The sequence below is a fragment of the Danio rerio genome, chromosome 6 (genome assembly GCF_052040795.2).
Source record: "Danio rerio strain M-AB ecotype USA chromosome 6, GRCz13ab, whole genome shotgun sequence".
Lineage (NCBI taxonomy): Eukaryota > Metazoa > Chordata > Actinopteri > Cypriniformes > Danionidae > Danio > Danio rerio.
This window is the reverse complement of record NC_141026.1, coordinates 1,613,914-1,631,216: the sequence shown is the minus strand read 5'-3', so window position 1 is coordinate 1,631,216 and position 17,303 is coordinate 1,613,914. Positions and strand designations below refer to the sequence as shown.

General features: G+C 32.4%; 1 long non-coding RNA gene across 4 annotated transcripts in view; it reads right to left on the bottom strand.

Annotated features, from left to right (window-relative positions):
• The window catches only part of LOC141386154 (uncharacterized), a 227,609-nt gene that overhangs the window by 24,740 nt on the left and 185,566 nt on the right, over positions 1–17,303 (bottom strand). For 2 of the 4 annotated variants that reach the window (XR_015492965.1, XR_015492964.1), the window contains exon 4: positions 4,133–4,181. The exons of the other annotated variants lie outside the window; for them this stretch is intronic. This is a non-coding gene — a long non-coding RNA (uncharacterized LOC141386154). The remainder of the gene's footprint in view (positions 1–4,132; positions 4,182–17,303) is intronic. 4 annotated transcript variants of the gene reach the window in all.

The following is a 17,303-nucleotide window of genomic DNA, read 5'->3' as shown; positions in this document are numbered from 1 at the left end:
ATGAGTTTCCAGACAAGTGATTCCAATTGCATTTGCACTGTCAAACTTAAATAAAAAAGTAAAAAAGTCGTTATTTTATTTTGTTACATTTTAGTTACGGCGGTTCATTCCACTGTGGCAACCCTGGATTAATAAAGAGACTAAGCTGAAATTAAAATGAATGAACGAATGAATGAATAAATGGACATTTTAGTTACTATACTTCCAAAGTCCACAGATTATATACAATGTTAAAAAATGCAAATGCAAAGCATGTCAGCAGATTATGTCTAATGCTAAATTACTAACTAGATTCAATTCAGTTCAAGTTGATTTGTACAGTACTCTTGACAATAATTATCATTCCAAAATTCAATTCAATTCAGCTTTATTTGTATAGCGCTTTTACAATGTAGATCGTGTCAAAGCAGCTTTACATAAATAGTCATAGTAACTGGAACAGTGTGGTTCAGGTTTTAGTGTTTAAGTTCAGTTCAGTTCAGTTTAGCTCAGTTCAGTGTGATTTAATCATTACTGAGAGTTCAAACACTGAAGAGCAAATTCATCGATGCGTAGCTCTACCAATCCTGAACAATGGGAGCCAGTGGCGACAGCGGAGAGGGAAAAAAAACTTCACCTGATGGGAGTGAAGAAAAAAAAAACCTTGAGAGAACCAGACTCAGTTGGGCACGAACATTTTAATTTCTCCGCTGGCCAAAAGCAGCTTTACAAATGTTATTACAGTACAATAAAAATGAGTAAAGGTAAGGTGTTAAGTACATGGTTCAGAATTATTAACCCTCCTGTTAAATGTTCATTCATTCATACATTTTTTTTCATCTTAGTCCCTTTGTTAATCAGGGGTCGCCACAGCGGAATGAACCGCCAACTTATCCAGCATTTGTTTTACACAGCGAATGCCCTTCCACCTGCAACCCATCACTTGGAAACACCCATACACCCTCGTTCACACACACACACACACACACACACACTGAAACATCCAAAAATGTTCATGCTTGTGAGGAGAATTCAGTCATTTTTGACAGATGTAAACATTTCAGTCACATATTAAATCACACTTTGAGTTTAATCGCCAGTTATTATAGTTAAACGTGGTGTATGTATAAGACTGTTCGTCTATTAAACGCTGTGTTGTTGCCAACATTTATTCTTTCATTCATTCATTTTCTTTTCAGCTTAGTCCCTTTATTAATCAGCGGTCGCCACCGTGGAATGAACTTCCAACCTATCCATCATATTTTTTATGCAGCGGATGCCCTTCCAGCTGCAACCCAACACCAGCTGCAACCCAACACCAACACATGCGCGTTCCCCTAGCGCATGTGTTTGGACTTTGGGGGAAACCGGAGCACCCGGAGGAAACCCACGCCAACAAAGGGAGAACATGCAAACTCCACACAGAAATGCCAACTGACCCAGTCAAGGCTCGAAGCAGGGACCTTCCTGCTGTGAAGTGACAGTGCTACCCACCGCGCTGTCCCCTGTTAAATGTTCCCCTAATTTCTAAACATGACAGATTTATTAACTAATTTCTAATAATCATGATGGCAGCACAATACCCTTTCATTCAGCTTAAAGTGAGATTTAAAGGCTTAACTAGGTTAATTAGGGTAAAGTTAGAGTAATTAGGCAAGTCTTGTATAACAGTGGTTTGTTCTGGAGACAATCAAAACAAATATTGCTGAAGGGGCTAATAATATTGACATGCAATATTGTATAAATATTGTATTGTACTATTGACCCTGGAGGAAGGTTTGGACTTGAGCATTTGATGTGCTTTAAGTTGCAGTGATTCTACTTTCTCGTTATAGTTATTAATTCTAATTAATGTGATTGTAAAGTCTCAGATGAAACACAGAGCAAGAGCAGCCCCCCAGGACCCCTGCAGATGGAGTCCTGCATATTTAACACGACGCTCTACACAATATATGAGAGCCTGTTACACACTTACCAATAATCATCAGCAACAAACAAACAAACAAACAATGCAACTATTACATATTAAAGGATTTGGGTCAAGTATTTGATTTAATCACAAACACACGTACACTTGTACAGCTATATTTATGGGGACGTCCCATAGACAGAATGATGTTTATACTGTATATTCTGTCCTCTTTCCCAAATCCAAACCTCACAGAAAACAATCTGCATTTTCACATTCTCAAAATACATAATTAAGTGTGATTTATGAGCTATTGTCCTAATGGAGACAAAAAAAAAAAATCCCCACAAAGTCCAAATTGTGGAAACATTGGGTCCCCACAATGTAAGGAACACAAGACACATGCACACACACACACACACACAAACACACACACACTTGTACAGCTATCTTTACTAGGATTTAACTGAAAGCGTGCTGGTTTTGTTATACTTGTGGGGACATTCCAACATAAGAAGTACAAGACACAGATAGTAAAGCACTCATAAGGAATATGTATTATGTGAACTTGTCCCCAGAATGTAAGAAATACATGACGCACACACACATTTGTACAGATACCTTCACAAGGAATTTGCTAAAATGAACTGGCTCTGCTATATCCGTGGGCACATTTGGTCCCCACAATGTAAGGAATACACAACACACACACATACACACACAAACGCACACACTTGTACAGCTATCTTTATGGGGACTTTACTGAAAATGAACTGGTCCTGCTGTACTTGTGGGGACATGTAAGGAATACATGACACACACACACAAACATTCATACGCTTGTACAGCTATCTTTTTGGGGACTTTAATAAAAAAAAATTATAAAAAAAATAATTGGTTTTGCTATACTTGTGGAGACATTTGGTCCCTACAATGTAAGGAATACATGACACACACACACACACACACACACTTGTACACCTATCTTTATGGGGACTGTATTAAAATGTAACTGGTTCGGCTATACTTTTGGGGACATTTGGTCCCCACAACGTGATGAATACAATTTACACACAACCTCACAAACCCACACACACTTGTTAACTATCTTTATGATGATTTATTGAAATTTAAATTTAACTGTTTCTGCTATATATGTGGGGACATATGGTCCTCACAACGTAAGGAACACACACACACACACGCTTGTACAGCTATCTTTTTGGGGACTTGAAAATTAACTGGTTCTGCTATTCTTGTGGGGATATTCGGTACCCATAATGTAACGAATACAAGCTATACACACACGCAAACACACACAAACACTCCCACACAAACATACACACACTATATTTATGGGGACTTAATATTATATTGTCTTATATTGGGGACTTATATTTAAATGTAAGTGTTTCTGCTATACTTCTGGGGACATCTGGTTCCCTCAACGTAAAGGAATACAAGGTACACACACACACACACACCTGTACGTAGCAAGTATCTTTACTAAAAATGAACTAGTTCTACTATACTTGTGGGGACATTTGGTCCCAACAATGTAAGAAATACATGACACATACACGAATACAAACACACACACACACACACACACACACACACACACACACACACTTTTACAGCTTTCTTTATGGGGACTGGTGCTGTTATACTTGTGGGAACATTTGGTCACCATTATGTGAGGAATACAAGGGACACACACACTTGTACAGCTATCTTTATGGGGACTTCATTAAAATTTAACTGGTTCTCCTATACTTGTGGGGACATTCCAATGTAAGGATTACAAGACATACACACACACACACACATACACACTCAAGCACTCATATGAAATCAGTATTATGTGAGGCTGGATGAGTTGGACTTTGTTTTCTTGCATGACAAAAGAAGAACAGCAGTCGTAGCTGCGAGGAAGAATCCTGCGACACACACACACACACACACACACACACACACACACACACACACACACACACACACACACACACACACACTGCAGATGGTTCTCTTGTGTTTCACTTACAGTGGTCTTACAAATGCATTATCTGTTGTCTTTAGCGAAAGCTCCATCGGGGAGGAAAAGCAGTAATTAAGTGTGTTCTGCAGTGCATTCACAGCTTATTTTGACAGATTTAATTGTTTTAAATTGTTAAAATAATACTTGCGCCTCTTGCCTTTGATGGGGGAAGTATTGTGTGTGAATGAAAGCCGTGTCACACTCACTCTAGTTCATTTAGAGAGCGCCGCTGTTGTGTTTTTGAGTTTCTGAGTCCTGTGGGGAGACAATTCATTTCACTGGTGTGAACAAAAGCACAGCGGGGAGAAACTCATCCACACACACACACACACACACACACACACACACACACACACACACACACACACACACACACACACACACACACACACACACACTTAGCAGAACACGCAAGAATGCCGATTTGAGGGGAAGCAGCACTTACATATCTCAGCTATGACACACTGAAATCTATTCAGACGGCATTTATTATTTTCTCTAGAAATGCCTTTAGTTGTCATGTTGATCAGAAGAGGTAAACTCGTGAAAGAATGTCCTGGTCAAACACTTTAACCCACTGTAAACAGAATTCATTTATTACTCTAGTTTGTTTATTCATATGCATGTATGTATTCTATGTATTTATTTATGATGAATGGGCAGCACAGTGGCTCAGTGGTTAGCTCTGTGGCCTGACTGCAAGAAGGTCAGTGGCTGGAGCCTGGGCTGGCATTTCTGTGTGGAGTTTGCATGTTCTCCCTGAGTTGACGTGGGTTTTCTCTGGGTGCTCCGGCTTCTTCCACAGTCCAAACACATGCGCTATAGGGAACTGATGAACTAAGCTGGCCGTAGTGTATGAGTGTGTGTGTGTGTGTGTGTGTGTGTGTGTGTGTGTGTGTGAATGAGTGTGAATTTATGTTTTCCAGCAGTAGGTTGCAGCTGGAAGGGCATCTGCTGTGTAAAATATATGCTGGAATAGTTGGCGGTTCATTACAGTGTGGCAACACCTGATAAATAAGGGACTAACCCGAAAGAAATGCTTATTGATGATGCTTATTATTACTATTATTATTATTACTATTATTATTGTTGTTGTTGTATTACTATTATTATTTGACCAATTTCTTTGATTATTTTGTGTTCCTGACACTATACATTGAGTTTTGTTGTTGTTGTTTCTTGTTTTAATTATAACCTAAGAACAATAGATTAACCAGGCAGTTGCAACGCCTTTTAAAGGGTTAAAAAACACCAAAATATTTTTTTTTAGAAAAAAGTGCTGTGATGTTTTGTCTTAAAATTTATAAACACAATTATTTAAGTTATGCTAGAAAACGAGCAAAATCAAAGTGACAAAACTATCTTTTATTTCCTTTTCTAAATGTTTTTTAAATGTTTTGTTGTTTTTTCACCTATTTACTTATTGAGGTAGGGATCTGTTTACTTTTAATAAATTTTATTTAAACATTTTGTGTCCATTTGTGGACAATATGTCTTAAATGTAATGTTTTTAGCAAGTTAATGCAAAGCAAAAACTTCCATAAACAAAAGGAAATTGCAATTACACACACAAAATAAATAAATAAATAAAAAATAAATAGAAATAAATGAACAGAAAACGTAAAATAAAGTAAAAATAAATAAAAATAAACAAATAGAAAAATAAATAGTAAATAAATCACAATCACTCACAAAAATAAATCGTATAAACAAATAGAAAATAAATTAAAATAGAAATAAAATAAATAGAAAGTACTTGCATTAATAAAAATAAGTAAATAGAAAATAAAAAATAAAAATAAATAAATAAAATAAATAAATAGAAAATAAATAAATAAATCGAAAATAAACTACAATAAATAAATAAATATAAAATAAATAAATAAAATAAATAAATACATAAATAAATAAATAAATAAATAAATAAGTAAAAAGAAAATAAATATGTAAAAAAAATAAATACATCAAATAAATAAATAAATAAATAAATATAAAATTAAAAATAAATAAATGAATAAACAGCATAGTTAGTGTCAATTATGTATAAAATGTATGTTGGATTGATCACATTTAAAATGAACCCATGTTCAATGCACACATGTACATCAGCAAACAAAAATCTTAAACATATAATCTGCAGATATTTATAGTTAAATTCACTCTGCAATTAAAAACCCCTAAGGCTACTCACATACTAAGACAAAATGACTCTTAATGGGTCTCAGTAAAAGCCATGTATTGGAAACCATCTTTTTTTCCAAATGAAAGCTCATTGCATTTCACATCCAGTTGTCAACAGTCAGAGGAAAAATGAGTTTTTATAGTAAAAGAAAGCACTGCCTTGCTGACACTGTCTGAATATTCAGCATGTCTTATAAAGATCAGTAAAATGACAGTAGATGGAGCTGTGGCTTCTGTCCACTTCAACCATACACTCATATTCTTCTTTACAGCTTACTTTTACATTTTTAATTTATGACATTATAGACACACACACACTAAACAAATCTGAAAATCTGAAATCACAAAAATGTCAAGGATTTAAATACTGTAGATCTGAAAGAGATCTATTTTACTACAGCCAGTGGAGCGCATTAATGATCATGCTTTATTTTTAAGTTTAAGCCTAATAAGATTGTGTAAATGCAGACTTGGTGTGGATTTAATTCAGCGTTCGGTAAAGGCCACCCATTCAAGTGTTTTCTAACCAGATTGTATCAGATTTTATTATTAGTATTATTACAAATAAAACATTGTATTTGATCTAATTTAACTTGTTTATTATTTTTTATTTATTATAATGAATTAGATTTATTATTATTAATGTCAAAATAAATATAACACTAAACTAAAACTACAAAATAACAATACTTTGATGATTTTATTTAATACATTTACTTTAATTATTTTTAATTATTTTTTATTTATTTTTTATTATTTTATTATTAATTACTGTATTATTATTGTTACTATTTTTAAAATATTGTATCTTTGTCATTTAATTAGTTTATTATTTTTATTTATTATTAATAACTTAATTTATTATTAATGTTATTATAAAAAAATAAGCAAAACAAAACACACTAAAAAATCTGTACTCATAGTCTACAACAGTGGTTCCCAACCTGGGGTCCGCGCCCCCCTAAGGGGGGCGCCAGAGTTCACAAGGGGGGCGCGGGAGAGGATAAGTGTTGAGGTAGAAAAAGGCATAAAAATGCTCCACTATTATATAGGGCTGTACAATTAATCCAAAATGCGATTTCGATTTCAAACAATTATAAAAAAGCATTAATCAAGATAAACGATTATATCCATCATGTACCGCCCCCTTTCCAGTTGTACACGTGTTGCGAAAGACCGCGTGCCTATGTGTGTGTGCTACACGCACACGCAGTCAGAAGCATGCGGCCGGTCAGCATTCGCACACTGACGAGCAGAGGAGCGCAGACATCTAAAGTCATCTTAACGTGAGCGCTTTAATGGTCAAATAGGTGTCAAAACGCGGTGTTTAGTGATTATTTATATTAACCCTCATTTGTGTAATAAACAAACGAGTTGACGTTTAAAAGACGTGAAAGAGAAACCATTAAAGAGAAAGCGCAAAATATTCCTGCTGCCGCCTGTTTTTATGATTAATCAAACAAGGAGAAAATGTTTCTCTGCTCTTGACTGAAGGATTTTTGTAGCTAAAGTGTTTTTCTTACAGTGGAGATGCTTAATGCACAGTTTGTTTTATATTTTTATTCTATTGTATTTATTTCTCTTTCCTTTGCAGGGTGGAAAATAACTGTGTGTATACACTTGAGTCAGAATTATTAGCCCTCCTGAATATTAGCAACCCTTTTCCTGCCCAATTTCTGTTTAATGGAAAGAAGTTTTTTTTAAACTTATTTCTGAACATAATAGTTTTGATATCTCATGTCTAATTACTGATTTCTTTTATCTTTGCTATGATGACAGCACATAATATTTTACTAGATATTTTTTTCAAAATACAAGCATTCAAATTAAAGTGCAATTCAAAGGCTTAATTAGGGTAATTAGGCAAGTCATTGTATAACAGTAGTTTCTTCTGCAGACAATCAAAAATATATATTGCTTAAGGGGGCTAATAATATTGACCTTAAAATAGGTTTCAAAATATTTAAACCTGCTTTTATTCTAGCTAAAATAAAACAAATAAGCCTAGAAGAAAAAAAAATATTAGAGAAAATACTGTTAAATTCCTTGTTCTGTTAAACATAATTTGGGAAATATTTATAAAAAAAAAAAAATTCTCAGGAGCGCTAATAATTTTGACTTTAACTGATAATCGTTTTGAATAATTGTGATTACAATTATGACCAAAGTAATTGTGATTATGATTTTTCCCAAAATCAGCCCTACTATTATATATGTATTTTTAAGTACCAAAAAAAAAAAAAAATCAACACACATGCTTAAAATTCCAACATAATAGTAAAAATAATTAAAATAAATAACTTTAAATTATTTTTTACATTTTGCTCACTTGCGCAATGTGCTTGTCCAACTTCTCGTAAAGGCAAAATCAAAACAAAAATGGTAGAGAAACGTCAATGCAATGATTCTTCAGAGGCGAAGAAAAGCCAAGAAAAGATAAGACAAAGCCTATCTAAATACACATAAACACACACATACAGTAAATATATATATATATATATATATATATATATATATATATATATATATATATATATATATATATACGGCACATATATGTGTGTGCGTGTGTATTTATATGGTGGGGGGGCTCCAATGTTTGTATTTGTTCATGGGGGGGGGCCCCAGAGAAAAAGGTTGGGAACCACTGGTCTACAACTACAAAAATGACAATATTTTAAATAATTTAATTAATTAAATTTAATCTTATCTTATTTATTATTAAAGTATTTGATTTAATTTGTTTCTTGTTTTTATTTATTATTAACAATTTAATTATTTTTATTAGAATTATTATTAAAATAAATATAAGAAATATAACAAAACTCTTGGAGTCTGAAATCACAAAAATTACAATACTTTAAATATTAAATTTTTTTATTGATGATTAATTAATTAATTAAATTATATTTATTTATTATTAATTCATTCATTCATTTTCTTTTCGGCTCAGTCCCTTTATTAATCTGGGGTCACCACAGCGGAATGAACCGTAAACTTGTCCAGCATGTGTTTTACACAACGGATGCCCTTCCAGCTGCAACTCATCTCTGGGAAACATCCATACACTCCCATTCACAGACATTCACTACGTACAACTTAGCCAACCTAATTCACCTGTACCGCATGTGTATGGACTGTGGGGGAAACTGGAGAACCCGGAGGAAACCCACGCAAACTCAGGGAGAACATGCAAACTCCACACAGAAATGCCAACTGACCCAGCCGGGGCTCAAATCAACGACCTTCTTGATGTGAGGTGACAGCACTACCAACTGCGCCACTGTGTCATCCATTTATTATTAATTATTTACTTTATTTATTATGATTATTATTAAAATAAATATAAATAAGTAAAACTAAACACACAAAAAAATGTACTCTTAAGCCCGATTCACATGTGGCTTCAGTGTCAATGCTTGTCAGAGGGCATGTCTGAAGTTGGCCAATGAAATTAGTCTGCAATTTATTTATTTATTTATTTATTTATTTATTTATTTATTTATTTATTTATTTATTTATTTATTTATTTATTTAATTTATGTATTATTAATATTAAAAGTATTAATTAATTATTTAAATTATTAATTAAAATAATATAATTGTTATAATTATTACTTAAATTATTAATATAAATGTATTTATTTATTATTATATTTTTATTTATTATTAATTATTTTATTTATCATTATTACTATTATTAAAATAAATATAAACAAGTAAAACTAAACACACAAAAAATCTGTACTCTTATAGTCTGAAATGACAAAAAATAATGGCAGTACTTAATTTAATTTAATCTTATTTTATTTATTTAAAATACGGCAGACTCGGCGTGTGTTTAATTCAGCGTCCGCTAAATGCCGCCCACTCCAGCGTTTTCTGAGAGATTGATAAATGGTGGATTCTCGCCGTGGTGTTGGAGGCGAATGCAGATATTAAAAATTTGGTCAAGAATCTAATTAGCCGGCAGTAATTAAACAGTCTAGCTGAGGGTCATTAATCTCTCGCGTGGACCTTTGATGTTTTGCATACTGTCCCACCATCATTAATAAAATTCATAATGCCTTCCTTTGTGTTGTTTTATCATCCCTGTTTTTTTCTCTTCTTCTTCGCAAGTGTCAAAACATCACACGAGTTCACTGCAGCTCATTTACTCTCTGCCCAATATAACAGCACACACCGCAACCTCTGACGAGTGTGTGTGTGTGTGTGTGTCCTGTCAGCAAATGCGAGAGAGAAAAAACACTGTGCTGTGTGGCCATTGTGTCCTGGTAATTACATTTCTTACAATCAGTCTATCGCAAATCAGTCATGCTGTAAATATTAGAAAGACATGAGTGTGTGTGTGTGTGTGTGTGTGTGTGTGGACAGCAAAGTAATTTCTAGCATCATCATCCTCATGTCTTGATCTGAATAACAGCACTGATACCTCCACTTCACACTTTTAATGGCCACTCCAGGATTACGACGGTGTGTGTGTGTGTGTGTGTGTGTGTGTGAGTGAAAGCTGCATTAATTTACTGTTATCTTAATGAGCTGTGCTGTAATACGTACATGCACCGGTGTAAGTGCTGATACTGTAGCGTACGCTGGCTTTAATGGTTTAATATATCGTTTGCTGTGTTAAAGGCTAATTGTCATGTTTAACACCACACATTAAAATCACTGCTGACAAGTTTCCATCACGCACACAAAATTCAGGCTTTACGTGGATTTCGGTGGTTATACACACTGCAGTCTGCAGGCCTGGCCATTTCAGTGTGTTACATTTATACTAGTGTCTTATTGGAGATGTATAAACGGGTTGTTTTGATGCTGTTTGTGTGGCATAAATAATGTACGTTTTAGCCTTTAGTAAGTCATTCATTTAAATACAATTAATTAAGGTAATTAACATTTATTACCAACATTTTTTTTCATCAGTTGCCCATTAAATAAATTAAATAATTAACAAAAATATTTCACAAATGGCCATCATTCAATCAATCAATAAACAAACAAACAAACAAACAAATGAGTTAATTAAGATAAAATATTGCACAAATGGCAATCATTCAATCAATCAACAAACAAACAAACAAACAAACAAACAAACAAATTAGTTAATTAACATAAAATATTGCACAAATGGCAATCATTCAATCAACAAACAAACAAACAAACAAACAAACAAACAAATTAGTTAATTAACATAAAATATTGCACACATGGCAATCATTCAATCAACAAACAAACAAACAAACAAACAAACAAACAAACAAACAAACAAACAAATTAGTTAATTAACATAAAATATTGCACAAATGGCAATCATTCAATCAACAAACAAACAAACAAACAAACAAACAAATTAGTTAATTAACATAAAATATTGCACAAATGGCAATCATTCAATCAATCAATCAACAAACAAACAAACAAACTAGTTAATTAACATAAAATACTGCACAAATGACAATCATTCAATTAATCAATAAACAAACAAACAAACAAACAAATTAATTAGTTAATTAACTTAAAATATTGCAAAAAATTCAATCATTCAATCAATCAAACAACAAACAAACAAATTAATTAGTTAATCAACATAAAAATATTGCATATACGCCAATCATTAAATCAATCAACAACCAACCAAACAAACAAACAAACAACCAACCAACCAACCAACCAACCAACCAAACAAACAACCAAACAACCAACCAACCAACCAAACAAACAAACAAACAAACAATTGAATTAGTTAATTAACATAAAATATTGCACAAATGGCAATCATTCAATCAATCAACAAATAAACAAACAAATAAACAAACAAATTAATTAGCTAATTAACAAACATATTGCACAGATGGCCATTCAATCAATCAATCAATCAACATACAAATAAACAAACAAACAAACAAACAAATTAATTAACATAAAATACTGCACAAATGGCAATCATTTAATTAATCAATAAACAAACAAACAAATTAATTAATTAAAATAAAAATATTGAAAAAAACACCGTGCATTTAAGTGTAAATAACTTTTGTACAGTAGAATAAAAACCAAAGTGATGCACATGTGCATAAAATATAGATTCTACACTTTCAAACAAAACCACTTAAGAGGGTCTGGTGCAATGCTGGCCCTTTAAATCTTAAAGCGAAAGTTAACTTTCCTCAGTTAACTGGTTAAATACAGACATCATTAACCTGTGATTTTATAGCATATAGGTGTTGTCTGTGTGTACATGTTTAATGAAGTATATTTAGTATAAGTATATCATCTTGTGGATGAGTTGTCCTCGATGTTTAATAAAGATCTTGTCTCTTGAAGCTGTCAGCTCTTTTAGTTTGTCATTTATTTCTATTAAATGGTGAAAGTGCAGGGAAGTTTGCACTGCAAATAAAACGCAGTTTCCATTTCGACTATTTTTATCATTTTTCCAATTTTTTTTTAAAGCTTCAGCTCCTTGACTGATTATTCATTCAGTTTCTCGCTCTAATTTCTGTATTTTTGACCACCTTTGGAGTGCTATCAGAGCCAGATGAATGATGAATGGCTGTTAATGATAACAGGTGAATATTAAATGAAGAGTGTTACTAGATGAATAGCGGCTGATAATGATGACTGACTAGATCATCTCCAGCAGAAAAGGATGGTCTTGAATTACGCGAGTGAATATCCTGAATAAATACACATCAAGCAGATGCTTTTACACCTGCTAAAGAAATATAATCAGTGTTTACAACTGTTTATGAGTTATGAATCATATGTTGCTGGTCATTTGGATAATGGTCGTTCAGTGAGACCAATGCTTCTGGACTCAAGTGTGTTGAGTCTGGCTCAATGAATAGTCAAATATCAGATTTCTGCAATCCGTTTATTTATTTTTTTTATTTTTTTGCATTTGCATGTTTTATTTTCAGTACAGTTGCTCTAAAGTATAATCAATTGGAAGAAACTCCTGTTAATTGTGTGCAAACTCTGAATACAGCCCTGGATTTTAAAGAGAGGATTGTTTTAAACTCAAATCATGTTGCAAAATATGTCAAGGAGTTTGCATAATATACTTCATTATTCTAATGAGCTGTTTCACTGGCTTCATCGTAGATCATATTTAACAATATATTATGCACTGATTAAATAACATAAAAATGATCATAATACTATAAGACAACTGTTTATTAAATAAAATTATTTATTAACTATTTTAGTAACATTTGCAATTATGTTTCATATTAAAATCCACAATATGTAAGATTACCTGACTGTATTATTTATACAATTTATTACACACAACTTTATTTTCGTTCATTGATGAACTATTAAAATAAAAATATAAATATTTTTTAATATAATTTACTGAACCTGAACTCAAATGAACTAACAGTATTTTTTTATAAATAATATAAGTATTAATTTATATTCATTGATTTAATAAGTAATATCAATAAGTCAAATAATTAATTAAATAAATTAAATAACAAATTTACAAATAATAATAACAAATTAAATGAAATAATAAATAATAAATCATACAATATATATATTGTATATGTATATATAGTATTTATTTTAAAGTATTTAAGTAATAAATCACTGCTTGTATAATATTGCTGCATTAACTAACTGCAACCAATGACTGATTTAATTTAACATTAAATTAAAATAATTAAAATGCTCATTAATAAATAAATTATATATATATATATATATATATATATATATATATATATATATATATATATAATTTAATAATAATCAGAATGCTCAAAACTAAATATATATATTTATTAGAGATATTTAAATTAATTAGAGATATTTAAATATAAATATATATATAATTTAATAATAATCAGAATGCTCAAAACTAAATATATATATTTATTAGAGATATTTAAATTAATTAGAGATATTTAAATATAAATATATATATAATTTAACAATAATCAGAATGCTCAAAACTAAATATATATATATTTATTAGAGATATTTAAATTAATTAGAGATGTTTAAATCCAAATGTGCGTAAAACCTGGACAAACATACAATTTTGGTAAATTTTTTTCCTATAAAATAAATGTAAAACATTAACCCGACAGTATTTTTGGACTATATTTGACCCAAATTTAACCCTGTAATTTTAAAAGTGTATTATTATCAATTTATTAATTCATCAAAAGCACATGTAATGGCCTGATAATATTGAACAGTGCATTTAATTTTCTGCACTTTAATATTCACAACAACCCCTGAACTCTGACCTTCTGCAGAATTTATGACATATTGTCACTCAAATAATTTAATAAATTAAGTAAAATATTAAATCATATAAATAAAAATTGATATTTAAAAGTAAACTTTCATTTAAAGTAATATTTCAAATAAATTCAATGGAGATACAATAAACAAATATTATACCAAATTTTTGCTTATTTAATATTACTGCATTAACTAACCAATGACTGATTTATTTAACTTTTAATTAAAATTAATTATATATATATATATATATATATATATATATATATATATATATATATATATATATATATATATATATATATATAATTATTTATTAAATTGGAGATATTTAAATCCTAATTTGTGTAAAACATGGAAAAACATACACATTTGGGTTAAATTTTGCCTATAAAATAAATTTAAAACATTTACCCAACAGTATATTTTGAGTATATTTAACCCAAATGTAACGCTGCAGTTTTTAAAGTGTATTATTATCAATTTATCCATTTATCAAAAGCACATGTAATGGCCTGATAATATTCAACAGTGCAATATAGCAGTTATTTCTCTGCACTTTAATAATCACAACAACCCCTGAACTCTCTTTCTCCAAACTCAAATCTCCACCATGTCAACAGCAACCCAAGTCTATTTATTCAGAATATTTCTGGACCAGTGCAGCATGCAAACCCTGTGTGATAAGAGTGCCGGACTGAAGAGTGTGTGAATGGAGTGTGAATGTGTGTGAATCTGCAGGGTAAAGAGCTTTAGGCAGCTATTGAATCAGAAACACAGCGATAAAGCAGCCGCTGTAAAACATCATTATACTCATGTTCCTCTCATTTTAGCATGTGAATGTGGAATCAGGTCAACAAAGCGCAGGCTAGCAGGCCTTAAACAGGACCAGCGTGTGTGTGAGAGCAGAATTATAGAGTCTCAAAGCCATTTTACACAGGAATGAGGATTACAGCGACTGAGGAAAATACAGGAGAGTGCTGCTCATTCCAGTTTCACATTGGAATCCACAACAGTTGTGCATAATATCTTTGAACATTATTATATATTACTGGTGCATCATGAATACACTGAAAAAATTATGCATTGGATTTACTTAAGTTCTTTTAAGGTAAATGGTTGCAAATAACACACACTCCCTGACTAAAGTCTTGTCGCCCATATAAGTTTTAGGAACAGCAAATACTATCTATTCTAGTTTATCATGTGGTATCACAATTGGCTTATATGAAAGTCAAAGGCCTCTAGATGACGCTTATTTGACCATAATCAAATATGATCATGCCTTTGTAACCCCGCCAGTCTTACGCCACCCAACCCGCTCCGAGCTGGTATCGAACCTGCGACGTCGAACGACTGACGATACAACTAAAGCAATCTCCACTGTGCTGAGCGAGAGCGCTTACTGAACAGCGCATCATCGATGATGTAAGCGTGCCCAAGCCCGAATGTAATGTGAGTGTGGGCCATCGGGGGAGGGGGGACAAGCGTGCTTTGGCCCGGTTCAAGGCAGCTGTACATAGTACATAGTGTGAGTACACTCTAACAACGCCTCGCTACTGGAGTCAGCTTCCAGAAATGATCAGATGTGCTCCAACATTAGGCACATTCAAGTCAAGACTGAACACACATCTGTTTAGCTGAGCCTTTAAGGAATGAGCACTGTGTGCTACTGTACGTCCAACAGATCGCACTGTGTCTTTCTTTTTCATTATTTCACAACCTGTCTTAAAACATTTTAATCGGTTTTTATCTGTATTTGATTATTGTCATTATCTGTTTTTGTGTTCTTATACTCGTTTGTTTTTATTCCTGTTTATGTAAAGCATTTTGAATTGCAACTGTGTTGCCTTGCTGTCACGATTACCAGCGATCGTTTCCCATAAGATCGCTGGTTTGCACCTACAATAACCACGGACTACAAATCCGCCATTTCTGGACTACATATTCATACATGCACTCTGGTCACACTCACACATGCTTCCTCATCTAGACTGATTACATTCACATCACCTGAGGATTGTCAGAGACTGATTAACACACACTATTTAAGCCACACATTCACCCCTTCAGTTCGCCGAGTCTTGTTATCTGTCACTAGTAACACTACAACGCGGTTTCCCAGTCTTGTTATCTTGTATACCGACCGTTAGCCTTGTTAGCCTTTTGTCTTTGCCTGCCTTTCTGACCTCTAGCCTGTATTCGACTGTGATTCTGGACTGTCTCCAAATACCTGTTTGCACCTGTGTTGACCATCGCTTGCCTGACTTTGAATAAACCTGCACGTGGATCCAAAACTCCAGTTGTTTGTGTCACTCCCCGCGACGTTACACTTGCCTTGTTTTAAGGTAAAAACTGGCTTATTTTTGGCATATTATTTCTTAAAACAAGACAATGTTCTTTGCTTGTGCAGAAAATGCTTCTTGATTTAAGAAATTTTAGATACGTGGACTAGAAAGAGACAAAAACTCTAAGTAAAGCATTTTGTTTACAGTGAAGGGTGCACTGTGGGCTACCTCAAGGCTCTCTTGCTTTTTACATTATAAACACTATAATCAATTCTTATTAAAATATAGATTTTTTAAAAATGTTTATTTATGTGCTTTTTGCTGCAACAAAATACAGAAAAACCCCCAATTCAATACACTACAATATAATATAATATAATACATATTAAATACAATACATAAAAAAATTATAATAAAAATAAAATAAAAACACTAATCTATGACAGAACAACCGAGCAACAGAACACAGAGGGACAAATGCACATGAAAACAAAATATAATTTAGCTGGTCAGGTTAATGCATAAATAAAAGCAATGATATAGTAACGTTGTTGTCATTCATTCATTCATTTTCTTGTCGGCTTAGTCCCTTTATTAATCCGGGCCACAGCGGAATGAACCGCCAACTTATCCAGCAAGTTTTTACGCAGCG